This window comes from Cervus elaphus, chromosome 4 (genome assembly GCF_910594005.1).
Source record: "Cervus elaphus chromosome 4, mCerEla1.1, whole genome shotgun sequence".
Classification (NCBI taxonomy): Eukaryota; Metazoa; Chordata; class Mammalia; order Artiodactyla; family Cervidae; genus Cervus; species Cervus elaphus.
Genome location: NC_057818.1, coordinates 26,783,553 through 26,801,331, shown reverse-complemented (window position 1 = coordinate 26,801,331; position 17,779 = coordinate 26,783,553). Strand labels below are relative to the sequence as shown.

Genomic DNA, 17,779 nt, shown 5'->3' with positions numbered 1-17,779 from the left:
TGAAGGAATTCTCCTCAATGATCTCTAAAATAATTTTCTAATCACAGGTTAATTCACATGGGTCATTTTTCACTAATTCATTTATTCATTCACTAAACTGATACTTGCCGAATGACTCCTGGGTGCCAGGACCTTCCTTACGTTTTCAAAAGCAAACTGCCCACAGGGCAGGCAGCAGCGCTGTGATGTGTGGGGCTCTAGAGCAGACTGCCTGGGTGGAACATCCCAGCTCCTCTTGCCAGTCAGTTTGCCTCCCTTAGCCTTGGTTTGCTTATCTGCAAAATGGGAGTGATATCAGTAGCAATCGATGAGAATTAAATGAGAAAATGCTAACTGCTTCCAACAGTGGCTGGCATGTGGTAAGGACTCAGTCAGTATTTGCCATACCCACATGCAGAGGGAAAATGAAATTATGGACCTTGTAAAGACTGTATAGTCCATGGGGTCGCAAAGAGTCAGACAAGACTGAGTGACTTTCACTTTCAAAGCCGGTCATAGTCTTTACTGCTGTCTCCGTATTGAATAGAGCTGGCCTCTTCCTCCTTTTTGGCCACATTTGGAAGAAAGTGACCTCCCCAGCCAGATGTGGGTGTACAAACCCACAGCTCTCACTGTGCTGGGATGGGCAGAGAGATAGCCAAGGGAATTACCCTGCTTCCCACGAGGAGTTCATTCCCCACCTTCTGCATTCTTGGACACACGTGTTCCAGGTTCTGTCTGTACCTGCTCCTTCGTCTGCACCCAGTCTGAGGATCAGGAGAAACTGGTTCCAGTCCTGGGTCTGCCGCTCACTGGCTCTGTGATGCTGAACAGGTCAGGGCCCTCCTCTGAGCCTCAATGTTCCCCATCTGTGAAATGGGGATAATAAGATGACCCATGCCACAGTGTTTTCAAATGAATCACAGGAGGAGACTTGGGGCAGGGAACCACTCTGAAACCACTCTGCCAACCAAAAAACTCATTTCCCCATCCCAACAACTCTGTCAAGTGCCTGTACCCAAGTGTCTGAGACGGAGGGCAATCCAGAGAGAAAACCTTGCTCATCGCCTATGTGTGTTTGTGGCAGCAGGCCACATCCCTGGCGTTTTGTGACGCTGCAGAGGCTGTCCTTGTGTAGTCCCGGGGTCCTCTGTCAAGTTCACCGAGTTCTAGAAAACTGAGTCACATTTTCTGCTGGGTCCCCCCACCCATGTCTCCTTGAAGTCAGCACTCCCCGGGTAGCAACTAAACACAGGAAATGGGTTACAAACCAGCTGTCAAGACTGTGGGGGCAGGAGCTGTGGGCCTAGAACAGGACAGCTCTTGCCGGGGCTATGTCTGGGAAAAGCTTAGAGAACCTCTCATCACAGTCCCAGCGTGGCCCTGACCTGCCCACGGGTCTCTTATTGGGACAAGTGTCCCTCACCCCTCCTGATCTTCCATCCCGTGTCTGCCCAGACAAATCCCACCCTCCGCCCTTATAGCCTGATTCAAATGTCTCCTCTTCCAAATAGTCCTCTTGGAGTTATCCCATTCTTCCCTAGGGGAAGTCAGCCTCTGAACCTCTGTTGGAAAGGGGGACATCTCACCCCTACTTCGCTTGACTTCTTGACTTCGCTGGACTTATAATCAGATTGACACAAGACAGATTAACAGGAGATAAAGAAACAAATTTTAATTCGTGTGCAGGGAGGTCTCAGAACTGGGATCCAAGGGACTTCCCTGGTCCAGGAGTTAGGACTGCGTGCTTCCACTGCAAGGAGCACAGGTTCGATCCCTGGTTAGGGAACTAAGATCCCACAAGCTGTGCAGTGCAGCCAAGAAAGAAAAGAAAAAAAAAAAAAATGGAACCCAAGAAGTGGCCCAAGCTGGCAGCTTTTATACTTTTTAGACAGAGAAACAATAACTTTGTGAGGAATTAACAAGACAAAGAAACTTATCACTTAATTAGTGAAGAATCTAAACAGAGTTTGGGGGGCTTCCCTGGTGGCTCTGTGGTAAAGAATCCACCTGTTTATGCAGGAGACACAGTTTCCATGCCTGATCCAGAAAGATATCACAAGCTATGGAGCTTTTTGAGCCTGTGCGCTAGAGCCTGCAAACTGCAACTGCTGAAGCCCATGCACCCTAGAGCCTGTGCTCTGTAACAAGAGAAGTCACCTCAATGAGATGCCCCCACTCACTGCAGCTAGAGAGTAGCCCCCACTCACCGTAGCTAGAGAAAGCCCACACAGCAGCGAAGACCCAGCGCAGCCAGAAATAAAACAAGAGTTTGGACTTGGGGCGGTCAATAAGGAAACAACTAACAAGGTTTGTTTATGCAGTTTCTCGGCCCAAATTCCTGCTCTCTGGCGATAAGGGTGTCCTTCCTCCTCCATACACAGGAAGGGTACCTTTCACATCAGAGAATTGCTTCCTGCTTTTCAAGGAGACAGAGGAGGGTCAGAGCTTCCTTCTTGCATCGGCTGCTCCTTGAATAACTTTAATTCAAAATAATCAATACACCAATGTGGCCCACTGGGGGCAGCCTGCCCTGAGTCCCACCATCTCAAAAGTCCTCAGCACTTTACCTACAAGAATACTACCATCCAACTCTTCTGGGCATCTCTATGCCAGGCCCTTTCCTTTATAAAGCTTTAAAGTGTATATTAGTCCCTTAGTCACGTCTGACTCTTTGCAATCCCATGGACTGTAGCCCAGCAGGCTTCCTCTGTCCATGGGATTCTCTAGGCAAGAACACTGGAATGGGTAGCCATTCCCTTCTCCAGGAGATCTTCCCAACCCAGGGATCAAACCTAGGTCTCCTGAATTACAGGCAGTTTCTTTACTATCTGAGCTACCAGGGAAGCCTAAACTCTGCATGGACAGATTCATTTAATCCCCATAACAGTCCTATTGAAAGATCAAAAGTGAAAGCTGCTCAGTCATGTCCGACTCTTTGCGACCCCATGGACTAGACCGTCCATGGAATTCTCCAGGCCAGAATATAGGAGTGGGTAGCCTTTCCCTTCTCGAGGGGATCTTCCAGCCCAGGGATTGAACCCAGGTCTCCTGCACTGCAGGCAGATTCTTTGCCAGCTGAGCCACCAGGGAAGCTATGGAGGGATGCTCCACGGGATGCTCTGCAGGAAACAATCCTATGGGAGGATGCTATTATTACAGGTGAGGTGATGGAGCCCCAAAGAAATTGAGTCACCTACCCCAAAACACATCACCTGTGAGTGCCCAAACTAGCATGTGAACCCATATCTGTGTTGGAGCATAACTTGTCTCTTTTACGTAGCTTCTCAGTAAGTGTATTTCATTCGTTCATTCAACAAACATTTTTACAAGGGCCCACTAAATGCCAGACCTCACCCTTGGGCTCTGTGGACATGAGACAGACATCACCTCTGCCCTCATGGAATTTATAGCCAGATGGGCTGAAGGATTAAAAAAGATTCAGTGAAGTAATTCATAAATCAAGTAATTCAGTAAGTAAAAATAATTCTATATAATGTAAGGGCAATGCAGAAGGCAAAAAAAGGAAAGAAAAAAAAAACATAAGGGCAGAGATGACATGCAACAGGGAACCTGCTTTTAGCCGGGTAAGCGCAGAAGGATTCTTGGTGAAGGTGACACTTGTAATAAAGTCCTGGTGGGCGAGGAAGAGCCAGTCTTGGGAAGAATGAGCTGAGGGCACAGAGAACCAGGCAGAAGGAACTGCTTGTGCACACAGGCTCAGAGTGGGAGAAGAACCGGAGCGTTGGGCAAACAGGCAGCTAGTAAATGTGTCTGAGGCACAGGGGCAAGAGAGATGAGGCCAGAGAGGAGGGCCGTGGAGACAGGGAGGGAGGTGCAATCTTGATCCCAGAGTAGGAGGAAGCTGTGGGTGGACTTAGGCAAGGAGTGAGGGCATCCACTTACATTTTAAGGAGAGTAGCTGAAGAACTAGTCCCTGCCCTGATTAGGTCAAGACTGTTGATCAAGGCTGGATCAAGGATCAAGGGTCCTTCAGGGTCAAGCAGGAACTGTGCAGAAGTCCCCCAGGGGAGAGGGCAGGGCAGCCTCCCACCCAATCCAGGAGGGAGACACTGAGGCTGGTCCATCCACAGTAGCTAGCTCCCCTAGAGCTGGAAGGCTGGCACCTGTTCATCCATCAGGCAGTCTCTCTGTCTATCTGCCCAACAGCCCTCTGCAGTCTTGGGTCCAGGGCTGGCCTAACCCCTGACCCTCACCAACAGTGACCAGCTAAACAGTAACACCTGGCTCTCTGTGTATTGTTCAGATATAATCGGTGATATTTTCTTTTTTTCTTCTTTCTTTTTTGCTACACTGCGTGGCATGCAGGATTTTAGTTCCCTGACCAGGGATCAAACCTGTGGCCTCTGAAGTGGAAGTTCAGAGTCTTAACCACTGAATTGCCCGGGAAGTCCCAAACACTGAGATTTTAATTTGCATCAACATCTAAGACAAGAGTGAAATGGCAAAGACGTGTTGGAAGTTTTCTTGTTCATCAGTGACATGAGTGGTTTTTTTTTTTTTTTTTTTTTTTACTGAATTGGATCACAGTCCTCAAAGCCTGGAATTCTTGTTGATTCGGATAATAGCTTTTGAATACACTGCTGAATGGGATAACAGTTTTCTGTTGTTTTATGCTATTCACGATGTAACGGCCACAGGCGTGACGCACTCATTGAATGTGCCCTACCACCATTTTCTCCACCACTTCCTTAAGTCTAGCGAGACGATCAACAAAGCGAGAAATCAAGGCCTGATCTGTATTGCAGCATACGTAGATGTCTGTGGTATACATACTCCCACCACGGACCATTTCAAGGTATTGGACTGACCAAAAAGTTCGTCCGGGCGTTTTTCCATAAGATGTATCACGCCTTGAATGTGAAATTGGAGGAAAGCTGTGCCATGGCTCATTATTCTAAACATTTCTATCTTACCAGTGCAATGGATGTCAAAACCACAAGCACGTAGATGACTCGTTTGCTAAAGCTGCCGTGACTAAGTACCACAGGCTGAACAGCTGAGATGACAGAAACGGGTTGTCTCACAATTCTGGAAGCTGGGAGTCCGAGATCAAGGTGTCCACAGGGCTGGTCCCTTCTGCTGGCTGTGAGAAAGGGCCCATTCTAAACCTTTCTCCTCGCTTCTGGTGGTTCACTGGCTATCTTTGGCATTTCCTGGTCTGTCGAAGCATCACCCTGATTTCTGCCTTCATCTTTTTATGACATTCTCTCTGTGTGTGTCTGCATCCAAATGTCTCCCTTTTATAAAAACACCAGTCATATTGGGTTAGGGCCCACCCTAACGACCTCATATTAACTTGTTTCCCTCCCTAAAGACCCCCATCTATAAATAAGGTCACATCTGAAATACTGACGGTGAGGAATCCCACATATGAATCAAGGGGAAGGATACAATTCAGCCCATAACTATAGATAATTGCAAAATGTGACATAATAATTAGAAAGTAATATATTTTGAGGATTTATTACCATTCTGATTATAGTTTAATTGTAAGTTTATGTGATTTAATGCTTAACAAGACTGTTTCATAACCAACAACTGGAGCTTGCAGGCCGGTATGAACAGGCTCCAACACATCGGAGGCCCTCACCTCTCTCAGCCCTGTCCCAAGTCCCAGACTGACCTCCCTGCAGGCTCAGATGAGGGACAGGTCAGAAAAGCTGGGGGCAAGTCCTGAACATCTCCTCTGAGGAACCCTGAGAGCCCAGCCTCTTCTTACCAGGAAAGGGTCCTGAGGGAAGGATGCTCCAGTGACAAGCTGTGGTCACAGGGCTTCCCGACCTGACCAGCCAAGAGCTGGAAACAATCCAAGTGCTCAGCGCCAGGAAGTGGCTCAGAAAGCGCAGCCCAGCTTGCGCCACTAGGGTGACCAACCATCTTTATTTGCCCCGGACTGTCCCTGCTCTCAGCCCTGAATGTTCTGGGTTCCAGGAAATGCCTGAGGACTGGGCAAATCGGGACAGCTGGCCATCCCCACCTTATGGTCAACCTCCCCCAAACTGCCTATAAATACTAAATTCAGTGAAAATAGGGCTTCCCTGGTGGTCCAGTGGTGGAGAGTCTGCCTGCTAATGCAGGGGACACAGGTTTGATCCCTGGTCCAGGAGGATCCCACATGCCACAGGACAGCTGGACCCATTCGTCACAACTACTGAGCTTGCACCCTAGAGCCAGTGAGCCACAACAAGAGAGGCCAACCACGATAGGAAAACCGTGCACTGCAACTAGAAGAAAGAAAGAAAGAAAGTGAACTTGCTCAGTCGTGTCCGACTCTTTGTGACCCCGTGGACTGTCACCTACCAGGCTCTTCAGTCCGCGGGATTTTCCAGGCAAGAGTACTAGAGTGGGTTGCCATTTCCTTCTCCAGGGGATCTTCCTGACCCAGGAATCAAACCCAAGTCTCCGGCATTGCAGGTAGACGCTTTACCATCTGAGCCACCAGGGAAGCCCATGCACCACAACTAGAGACTAACCCAAGTGCAGCAACAAAAGTGTAGCCAAAAATAAATAATAAAATAAAAAAAATTTTTTAATAAAATAAATTCAGTGAAAATAAGCAGAAAACAAATGGGGCATCTTTACCCATCCCAAGGACCTGTTTGTCTGCTCTGAGGTGAGGCTGATACCCAGAGTCTACTCAGAAATGCTCTGCAAAGCCAGTGGTATCATATCTGTGTCCCTGGGTCCGGCTTCCAATAGCAGAGATGTGGGGAAAGGAGAACCAACCCTGAGGGGTGGCTAAGTGTGGGACCCTGGAGCCCATTCCATCCCAGCTCTACCACACACTTGCTGGGTGACCTTGGGGAGGTGACCTGACAGTTCTGTGCCTCAGTGTCTCCTTCTGTAAGTTGTTCCTACCACCGTGGGTGGTTGTGCAGCTTCAGTGAGATCGATCACAGAAAGCATAGTGCCTGGCATGCAGCGGGCACTTAAACAATGCTGTGTGTACAGTAGTTGCTCAGTCGTGTCCGACTCTTTGCAATCCCACGGACTGTAGTCCACCAGGCTCCTCTGTCCATGGGACTCTCCAGGCCAGAATACTGGAGTGGATTGCCATTCTTTTCTCCGGGGAATCTTCCCAACCCAGGGATCAAACCCTGGTCTCCTGCATTGCAGGCGGATTCTTTACTGTCTGAGCTACCAGGGAAGCCAGAAACAATGCTACCAGGAAGCAAAGCCAGTTGGAAGGATTGCGGGTGTTTCTTTCCGTTTTAGAATTATTTTCATTATGGCTGTTCTAAAATTGCTTTGCGCAACACAGTCAAAGTAGAACAAAAACCGCAGGTATCTATGTACCTGGGTGGATATAAATAGAGCCTGAAACCAAATGTTGCACTGTGGTGAGGGAATATGATGGGGGGCTGCTCCCCGGACACCGCGGCTGGCCCCAAAGCGTGCCGTTCCTGGAGGTGTATCTTTAGAACAGCTGAGATGCAGCTGGCTGGTTTCTCTCTGAGGTTATGCTAACCCAAGCCAGGGCTAAAAACCTGAGCAGACTGAGGAAATTGGAGGCGGGCAGGCGCAGCTCCTGAGTCAGAGAGGGTGTCTGTTGTTGCTGGGAAAGCCCAGCATGGGCTCATCTCGGGCCCACCTCCACAGCTGACACAGATTCCATTCCCCTCAGCACTCACCGCGCCTTGCAGAGATCAGCCTCGGCAACTTGGGGAGCCGGCCTGGCCACCCAGGCAGGAAAGTCTGCCCCCCACCCTCACCCCATTCATAGAAGGGGCAGCTATCTCTCCTCCCAATCTTCTTTCTCCCTCGTCTCTGAGCTCCTGTCCTAATATTAGATTTGCTAGTGCAGGGTGGGGCAGGGAGTAGGGGTAGGAAGGGGCAGTTCGGGTACAAAATGTAAAGAGGTGCTTGCTGCCAGGAGCCCCGGACTCTGCACCTCACTCGAATCTGCCTCGGACTCTGTGAGGCAGGCTCTCTTATTATCTCATCTCAAAGTCAAAACAAAACAAAAAGTACAAGCCACAGACAGCACAAAGTGAATCACCCTGGAAAGTAGCAGGGTCAAGATCTGAACCTAAGCTTGCCAGGCTCCGGTGTCCACTGGCTTAACCACTGAGCCATTCTCCCCGCTCCCTCCACCCCCAAACCTCCCCTGGCATGCGGACACCTGCCTGGACCTCAGGCATGGCAGGAACAAGCCCAAGCTGAGTTTGCAGGCTGGAGCTGGGGGCGCGACCCTGTCCAGGCCCACCCGGTGACCCTTGATCGAGTCCCTGCATTTCTCTGTGTCTCAGCTGCACTGTCTGCAGAAGTTACTGGAGCAGGAGGTACAGACTGCAGAAGCCGCCAAGGGCCGGGCAGGCAAAGCTGATGAGAGCAGGAGGGAGAGGAGAATGGGTGGGGGAGCCCAGGGTGAACTGGAGAGTAGGGGCCATCCTGGGGAGCGCTGCCCAGCTCCAACCAAATGTCACTTGAAAGGGTTGGGGCCCCGTGTGGCCTGATCCTTCAGCTCTTTTGAGAAAAGCTAGAACTTTTAGTTCGGACTTTTCCTTCCAGTGCAGAGGGTGCAGGTTCGATCCCTGGTCTGGGAGATGAGATTCACATGCCTCACAGCCAAAACACCAAAATATAGAAAAGCAGAAGCAGTACTGTAGCAAATTCAATAAAGACTTTAAACCGGTCCACATTTTAAAAAATTCTTTAAAAAAAGGTTGTCAAATGAATTTAAAGCCCTTTGAGAGTGAAAGCCTATATATATGGCCAGACACCGCCATGGGCCTCTCATTGGCAGCCTTTAGACCCCATGTCAGAGCCTTGGGGTGTTCCCTGATGTCCATGTGCCCCTTTAAGTGGAATGGAACCTCACACTTTTATCAGGGCTTACAGTTCTCCAGAACAATTACTTCCGAGTTTCCCTTGTAGTTAAACATGGCCACGTGACCGAGTACACCCATCTGCCCTACCCAGAGATCCCAAAGGCTAACACTGATATGGGCCACGTGCAGTTGTCAACACGTTGCTACATTAACCCCTTCATGCTCACAGCAGCCCCACAGCAGATACTATTTTATCCACTTTTTCCAGGTGAGGAAACTGAGGTGCAGACGCCCAAGTTCACACAACCCAAGAGGAACAAAGCCAGGATTCTCCCCAGACAAGCAGCCTTGCTATCCCTGTGGGTCTTGTCGCCCCAGAAGAGTGTAGGGATGGCAGTGGCAGGGATGGGGTTCAAGACAAGGGCGCATGTCCTCTGGCTCCCAGCACGGGAGTCTGGCCTGGCTGAGGGGTCCCCTCTCCATGGAGGGGAGCAGAAGAGCACAATGGACAAAAGTCCACTTGGAGCCCTCACGATAAGAGATCACTCCTGGATAAGCCTCCTGTGTCTCGGTGTCCTCATCTCTAAAATGGGCACATCAGGAGCTTATGACTGGTGGGAATAAAGGTACGTGCAAAGCGCTGAGCCCAGGGCCCCGCAGAGTCTGAGGACAGTGAGGATCCAGGACTGTTCTAGTCCAGCTAAGCCCCCAGGGAACCAGAGAGAGTTTGGGGCTTGAGGGGCCTGCAGGGGGTGTGGATATCTCAGCCTACCTGTGCCAGGGCAGGCACCGGGAAGGGGTCAGAAAATGTGTATCTCATGCTCCTTCCTCCAGCAGCCCCAACCTGACCCCCAAATCTGCAGGGCTCCCCGGGGGCCCCAAGGAACTCCTGACGGGTGAGAGGACCAAACTGGCAAAGGGTAAGCCTGGGGAGGCTGAGGCCCAGCCAGGACCCCACCCCACTCGAGAGGCCCCTCAGTACCAGCCCTGCCCTGCCCTACCCCGACTTGCCATCTGCCTGGCCCCTGGGGTTCTGGCCGCCGCTCCCCCCAGCTGCTGGGTTTGCTCACGTGATGCCCCAGCTGCTGTGAGTCAGAACACAGAGTCACAGAGCCACCCCAGGGTCAGGGTCGGGGGTGCTGACCCTACAGTTCAAGAGGAGGAGGAGGCACTGGGGTTTGGGACTGGGGGGCCACATTTCTCCCATCCCCCAAGCTGCACCCCGAAAATCCCACTGCCTCCTCCGTGCTCTCTCTCAGAGCCCTGCCGTGTAGAGAAGCCCAGCAGCATCCCTGGGAGGGGTGCAGCCCCACCGCCCTCCATCCGAACGCAGCTCCTGCTGAGGATGAGGTGACCTGGGGCTCGGTTCAACGGGATCGCCGTCCTTGGAGCCCCTTCATGGCTGTCCCTGCCCTGCCTCTCCCGTCTCTGTCATGCCGGACCCGGCTAGGAAGGCCACCCACACTGCACACAGACCCAGCTGTCGTGGCAGTCTGAACAGAGTATCGCAGAAAACAGTGAGTTTATTAAGAACAAAGAGCAAAGATAATGTGGACACTGCGAGCACAGCGGGCTGACATACTGACAAACCAGGGAAAGTCGGCTGGACACTGTTAGGACAGCAGGCCGACTCGAGGGAGAGTTGAGGCTTTCTGTGGGTTAGTAGCCAATTTTTATATCCTCAAGAGAAAGAAAATTGCGGCTGGAAGGGTGGCATTAGGTGATTGGTTAGGGCGCTATAGGCTGAGCACCTGGGTGGGCATTTTTGCCTAATTTGGGGTCAGGGAGCTGGCCTGTAAAGACCAGGGGCTTTTGGCAATGGTTACAAAGGGGCTTCTCAGGTGGTGATAATGGTAAAGAACTCACTTGCCAATGCAGGAGACACAAGAGATGCCGGTTCGATCCCCGGGAAGATCCCCTGGAGGGTCACAAAGAGTCAAACAGGACTGAGCAACTGAGTGCACACCCACACACAAAGGGACTCAGTTCCGGAGGTGACCTCGGTTCTGGGACTCCACTTCTGTGGCCTTGGGGCAGGACTCCATACCGGCCACAGCCCTGCCCGCTCTTTCACCTGCCCTTCCGGGTGGCTACCTCCCCCTCTGCCCCAGCCCTGCATTTCCTCAATGGCCCCACTCAGCCAGCTTCTCTCCAGGCTGAAGCGGCCTTCAAGACTGGACTCCTATGTATTCATCCCCGCAGCAGCTGTGTGGCCTCTGGCCAATCACTGCCCTCTCTGGGCTCCTGTCCATCCAGACTCAAGGCCTCCTGCCACAGATTCTGAATTATTTGATTTTGTATAATGCCTGTGCATGCTAAATCGCTTCAGTCATGTCCAACTCTTTGCGACCCTATGGACTGTAGCCCTCCAGGCCCTTCAGTCCATGGGATTCTCCAGGCAAGAATGCTGGAGTGGGTTGTCGTTTCCTCCTTCAGGCGATCCTGACCCAGGGATCGAACCTGCATCGCCTGTGACTCCTGCATTGCAGACGGATTCTTTACTACTGAGCCACTGGGCAAACCCTGGATAATGCCCAACATTAGTCATTTATTTTCAACCCTCTCCTACCGAGTGACTTCATGTCAGCTAAGGGGGAGGATGGTGTTTTCTTCCTGAGAGTCTTGGGTATCAGGTTACCATTTCTCACTGGCTCGGCCTTTCCCCGGAAGATATAGTGTACATGGGGATAAGGATCTGAAAGGTAGAGGCCCCAGAAGGTCAAAGTCTGCGCCCGTCAGAAGTAGAGAATGAAACCCTTGCTGGCCAAACACCCAGAGGCTGCACCTGCTGCTCGGCAAACACGCCTCCGAGCAGCAGGAGGCCTGAGGCCAGCCTCCCGCGGGCACATGGCCAGGGCCACCCTACCCCAGCTGTCTGAGCCTCTACCAGAGCAAAAGGGGCTGCTACGGGCCAGAAATACACCACAGTCACCCATGGGGTGGGCCACAGGACGTCACAGAAACAGCCCAGTCCTGGAGACATGCAGACCAGGGGTCCTGTCCCCCCGCCATCACTGACTCACACTGACTTTGGGCACGGCCCTTTCAACTCTGAGCCTCAGTGGGCCTAATCCTAGCAACAATACGGTAAATGAAGTGCCCAGCCCAGGATCCAGCCTAGAGTTAGAGCAGAAAACCGCACCATAACAGGAAGAGGGGGAAAAAAAGATAAACTGAATTTTCTTTTTTCCAGTGCTTATGGAAGTCAATAAAAAAATGTCCAAGGTTAATAAATCAAAAAACAGCCGTATAAGCATGCTATTTATTGCCCTGGAGGTAACCACGACATAAATTAAAACTGTTAAGCAGTGGACTCTGAGGAAGGGGTTGGCAGGAAATCAGGCCTTTTGATAAGTACTATTTACCAGTTCATGTTTGAAAATATCTATCTCTTAAAAGTATTTGTCAAAAAGGGACTCAGCCCTTCCAGTGTTGTTTTGGGAGGTCATAACTCTTTAACAGATGGCTCAGTGGTAAAGAATCCCCATGCCAATGAAGGAGATGCAGGAGACCTGGGTTCGATCCCTGGATGGGGAAGATCTCCTGGAGGAGAAAATGGCTACTCGCTCCAGTTTTCTTGCCTGAAGAATCCCATGGACAGAGGACCCTGGCAGGCTGCAATCCGCAGGGATTGCAAAGAGCTGGACACGACTGAGCGACTGAGCACACACACACACACAACTCTTAACAAAAGCATTTGGGGCCTATGAAGCCAAAATAATGTCAAGTATTCAAATTATGGAATCAGGTTGCTAAGATTCAAATCCTTGCTTTGCAACTGGCTAGCTGTGCCACTTTGGGCAAGTTATTTAACCACTCTGTACCTCAGTTTCCTCATCTATTGAATAGGAATAATAATTCCATGCTGCTGGCATATAATTGTGAGTCTTTATTATTATTAAAGTAGGCAGAGAGCCGAAGAATTGATGCTTTTGAACTGTGGTGCTGGAGAAGACTCTTGAGAGTCCTTTGGACAGCAAGAAGATCAAACCAGTCAATCTCAAAAGAAATCAATCCTGAAACCTCATTGGAAGGACTGATGCTGAAGTTGAAGCTCCAGTACTTTGACCACCTGATGTGAAGAGCTGACTTATTAGAAAAGACCCTAAAGCTGGGAAAGACTGAAGGCAGGAGGAGAAGGAGATGACAGAGGATGAGATGGTTGGATAGCATCACGAGCTCAATGGACATGAGTCTGAGCAAACTCCAGGAATTGGTGATGAATAGGGAAGCCTGATGTGCTACAGTCCATGGGATCGCAAAGAGTCAGACAAGACTTGGTGAATGAACAACATCATCTATGATTCATAAATGCAACTGGTCTATAAAAATAGGGTTATTATGCTACACATAGTTTTTTGTAACTTGCTTTCTTTCCTCTTGCCAAGATATAAGGGACATTATTCCAGACCAGTACCTACAGTTCTATTTCATTCTTTCTAACTGATGCAAGAATTCTGTTGCATACAATATAAAATGGATTTAGCCATAACCCCCTCTTGAAGGAAATTTAAGCAGTTTCCAAGTTTTAGTATAATATGCTTAGCAGCAATGAACATATATTTTGGGCACATGTGTGGCTATTTCTGAAGAATAGATTCCCAAGAGGGGAATCGCTGGGTCAGAGTTTGTGCAGTTAAAACTTTTCTAGATACTGCTAAATTGCCTTCCTTAAAAAGTAGTACCAATTTAGATTTCCAGAACTCTGTGAAAGTGTCCATTTTCCCATACTCTTACCACTTTTTTATGCCAGTCTGGAGGGGCCTGATGCCATTGGGTTTGGGGGGAGAGGGTTTGTTTGTTTAATTTTATTTATTTTTATTTATTTTTTGGCTGCACTGGTTCTTCATTGCTGTGAGCAGGCTTTCTCTAGTTGTGGAGCACAGGCTCTAGGGCTTGTGGGCTTCAGTTGTTGTGGCACATGAGCGTATTTGCTCTGTGGCATGTGGAATCTTTCTGGGCCAGGGATTAAACTCATGTCTCCTGCATTGGCAGGGGATTCTTAACCACTGAGCCACCAGGGAAGTCCTGATGCCATTGTTTTAATGTCCCTAACTATAATTGTGAAGGAGTTTGAACATCTTTTCATAATTTCATTTTTCATTTTTATTTCTTCTTATGTGAAGTAAATGCATATATCTTTCACCCATTTTTAATGGTTTTTTTTTGCCACTAATTTATTTTCTTACTAATTTACAGGACCCCTTTTCATGCTAGAAATTTTAATTCTTTAACACACATGAGGCAATATTTTCCTGTGGTCTACTGCATGCCTACTCCAGTACTCTTGCCTGAAAAATCCCATGGACGGAGGAGCCTGGTAGGCTACAGTCCATGGGGTCACGAAGAGTCGGACAGGACTGAGCGACTTCACTTTCACTTTCACTGCATGCCTTTTAGCTAAATTCTCAGTATCTTTGGTCACAGGATGTTTTACATTATTATACAGTCAAATATGGGGCTTCCCTGGTTGCTCAGCAGTAAAGAATCTGCCTGCAATGCAGGTCACTCAGGAGATGTGGATTCGATCCCTGGGTCGGGAAGATCCCCTGGAGGAGAAAATGGCAACCCACTCCAGTATTCTTGCCTGGAAAATCCCGAGGACAGAGGAGTCTGGTGGGCTGCAGTCCATAGGGTCACAAAGAGTCGGACATGACTGAAACCACTGAACAGATAGTCAAACATAATGTCCTTTTACGAATTTTGGCCCTCATGTCTTAGCTCCTACTGGCCGGACCTTATTAAAAACATTCTTCTAGGGCTTCCCAGGTGGCTCAGTGAGTGGTAAAGAATCTACCTGCCAATGCAGAAGACATGGGTTTGATCCCTGATCTGGGAAGATCCCGCATGCTGCAGAGCAACTAAGCCCGAAGCACCACAGCTAGAGAGTAGCTCCCACTCACCACAACTTGAAAAAAGCCCATGCAGCAAGCAACAAAGACTCAGCACAGCCAAAAATAAATAAAATTATAAAAAAATAATCTGTATTTTATTTTAATACTTCTATAGTTTTTAAATAACATTTAATCCTTTCATCTTTAATCTATCTGGAGTGTTTGTATGTGTGCATATGGTGTGAGGTAGGGATCTAATTTTATTTCCTTGTAAATGGAGAGCCAATTGTCCCAACAATCACTTGTGGTGTCCCTTTGCCAAATGTAACTCTCTGACCGTCTAAACACCCCTGTTGTGATCAGCATACGGCAGAACTCTGTAAATGCTGATTTGGGGGAGCAACCCAAACAACAGCTAAATGAGACCAGCATATTCTATCACATAGCAAAGCACAGGTCTCAGAATTTAGAACTAGCAGTGAATACAAGGAGCTCCCAATATAAGTGAATACTTGTGGCTTTGGTTTTTATTGTTTTCAAATCGGCTTTATCTCCCTGCAAAAAAATCTCCACATTTTAAGTGTACAAGTCAATTACTTGACAAGTGTGCCCACTTGTGTAGCAAACACCTCAATCAAGATACAGAGCATTTTCATCTTTCTAGAAACTTCCTTCATGCTCCTTTGCAGTCAACCTCCCCACCACTTCCACCCCAGGCAACCATGATGCTAAACTGAGTGTGTGTGTAGTACATTGATAAGATTTTCAGAGAAATAAATAACCTGGCTGCAGCGTGAGTCTGTTGGCTGAGGAAGAAGGCCAACTTCCCCTCCGGGAAAGGACTACCCTCTTGAAACTGACAGACACCTCCCTGGACCTGTTTGGTTAAGAAGGGGGCAGGGGTAACCCGGGCTATGTATCCCCAACTCAGGAAGGCAAGTTTGTTCTCACAGTTTTTTCCAAGTCCAGAAATTAAATCTGCCAAATTTTTACTTAATATTTTAAATCTATGGATCTTTTAAAACTTAATTCAAATGATTGCTTTTAAAAGAAAACACAATATCCTGTGTTAAATGACCAGGGTCACATGCCATAATTAATGAAAAGCTATTCATTAGACTAATATTAAAAATTAATCTCGCTTGGGACTTTCCTGGTGGTCCAGTTAAAAATTCTCCTGCCCATGCAAGGGATATCGGTTTGATCCCTAGTCCGGGAGGATCGCGTGTGCCATGAGGCAACTAAACCTTGTACCCCAACTACTGAACCTGTGCTCTAGAACATGCGAGCTACAACTAGTGATCCCACACACCACAGCTACCAAAGCCTCATGCCTAGAGCCTGCGATCCATGAGAGAAGCCACTGCCGAGAGAAGCCCATGTACACAGTGAAGAGGAGCCCCCATTCACCACGCTAGAGAAAGCCCACGTGAATTGGAATCAGACAGACTGGGATCCATTTGTACTTATTAATAGTTAATATGTCCTTGGAGAAGAGAATCATCTTTCAGAGCCTCAGTATTCCCACCTATAAAATGGGCATAATAATAGTACCTTTCTCAGGTGGCGCTAGTGGTAAAGAACCCACCCGCTAATGCAGAAGATATGAGACACAGGTTAGATTCCTGAGCCAGGTAGATCCCCTGGAGGAAGGCACAGCAACCCACTTCAGTATTCTTGCCTAGAGAATCCTAAAGACAGAGGAGCCTGGCAGGCTACAGTCCATGGTGTTACAAAGAGTCAGACACGACTGAACGACTAACACTTTCATACTGTGAGGACCGAATCTGGTGGGATTTGCAAAGCACACCGCTTGGCACAGAGCAGGCTCTCTACAAATGAGAAGCAGTTATTCTATATCCCCCTCCCTCCAAGGATCTTGGAAGATGCAAACCACTGATATCATCAGCCTTTGCCTGAGTGATGAAGTGGTTAATGAAATCAGTCCTCCCTGAAAAAAGCGGCTCTGGGAGTCACCAGCTTTATTAATGAATTGCTCACTAAAGTTCTTCCTGTTTTGCTGACAGGCACAATTAACTGCCTGCAGGCTGGTGGCCCTAACTAAATGATAACCAATTTGGGGGTTGGCCTGGAGGCAGGATATGGGTGTGGGGGAGCCCAGGCCTCAGGAGTGGCGGTTGTAGCACCTGCTTCGAAATCACCACAGCCAAGGCCTCTTTCCAGGTCTGGCTCCCTCTGGGCGTGGAGGCCTGCGAGGGCTGGGGAGCTGCCTCTAGCCCCTGAGGCCCGGCGGGAGGGGATGTCGGTGAGTGGGAATTACTTTTTGCACTGAGAGCTGCATTAGGCCCTGGGTGATTGTCTCAGGGAATCCTCCCAGCCCCGTCCTGTTGGTGTTGCCATTCTCCTCGTGCACCAGTGAGGAGCCCCGAGGCTCAGAGAGGTCAGACAGTAGGCGGTCAGGGCACTCAGTGCTGCCTTTCCCCTGTGGTGGGGCCAGGTGGACGTCCTAGCGTCCACACACTAGGAGGGACAAGTCTGACCTCAAGGACCTTTGCCTGATGCCAGGTCCCGTGGGGCCTTGGAGACTTATCTGTGCTGGCTCTGGTCCCATTTCACTGATGAGGGACTGATTCCCCAGAGAGGGAGAGGGACTGGCTGGGACCAGAGTCAGAAGCCAGAGCCTAGATGTCCTACCCCAGCTCAGGGAAGACTGAGTAGGCCTCTGTGCCTGCCTGGGGCCCCCCAGCCAGAGAGCTGCTGTGAATTCTCACCCCTCACTGCTGTCCGTCCCGTCCCCCACACCCCTCTCCCCCACCCCCACCCCCTGACCCGTGGGAAGCTACTTACCCAAGTTAGCATCTGGGTAACACCTTCCTAAGTGCTATAAGTGGTAGATGTGGCTGCTTTGAGGCTGCAAGTTCTCAAGCTTCTGGGTTCCTGGAAGGCAGTTCTAATGACCCATTGCACATCTTCCCAGCCCGCTTAGATCCTTGAATCACCTCGGCAATTGCAACCCCCAAAAATCTCCCAGAACAAACCATGGGGCTTGGTCAGAACACCTTTCACCGGTCAGATGGAGCTGGAGGCAGAGGGATGACTGGCCTTTCTTCCTGGTTCACCAAGGGGGAAACCGAAGCCCAGAGAGGGGACAGACCAGGCCACAGTCTCACAGCCAGTCCGAGGTGGCAGAGGTGTGGCTGGGACCCTGAG

At 49.5% G+C, this 17,779-nt stretch overlaps 1 long non-coding RNA gene across 2 annotated transcripts; it reads right to left on the bottom strand.

Moving 5' to 3' along the window:
• Window positions 1-124: 124 nt before the first annotated feature.
• LOC122690656 lies at window positions 125-17,511 on the bottom strand. Of its 2 annotated transcripts, none has more exons than XR_006340073.1 (3): window positions 17,417-17,511; window positions 681-848; window positions 125-275 (listed from the first exon to the last, which is right to left on the bottom strand). It is a non-coding gene; the product is annotated as an uncharacterized LOC122690656 (long non-coding RNA). The 2 variants fall into 2 exon arrangements; XR_006340070.1 differs by lacking the exon at window positions 17,417-17,511 and adding an exon at window positions 2,190-2,330.
• Window positions 17,512-17,779: the final 268 nt, after the last annotated feature.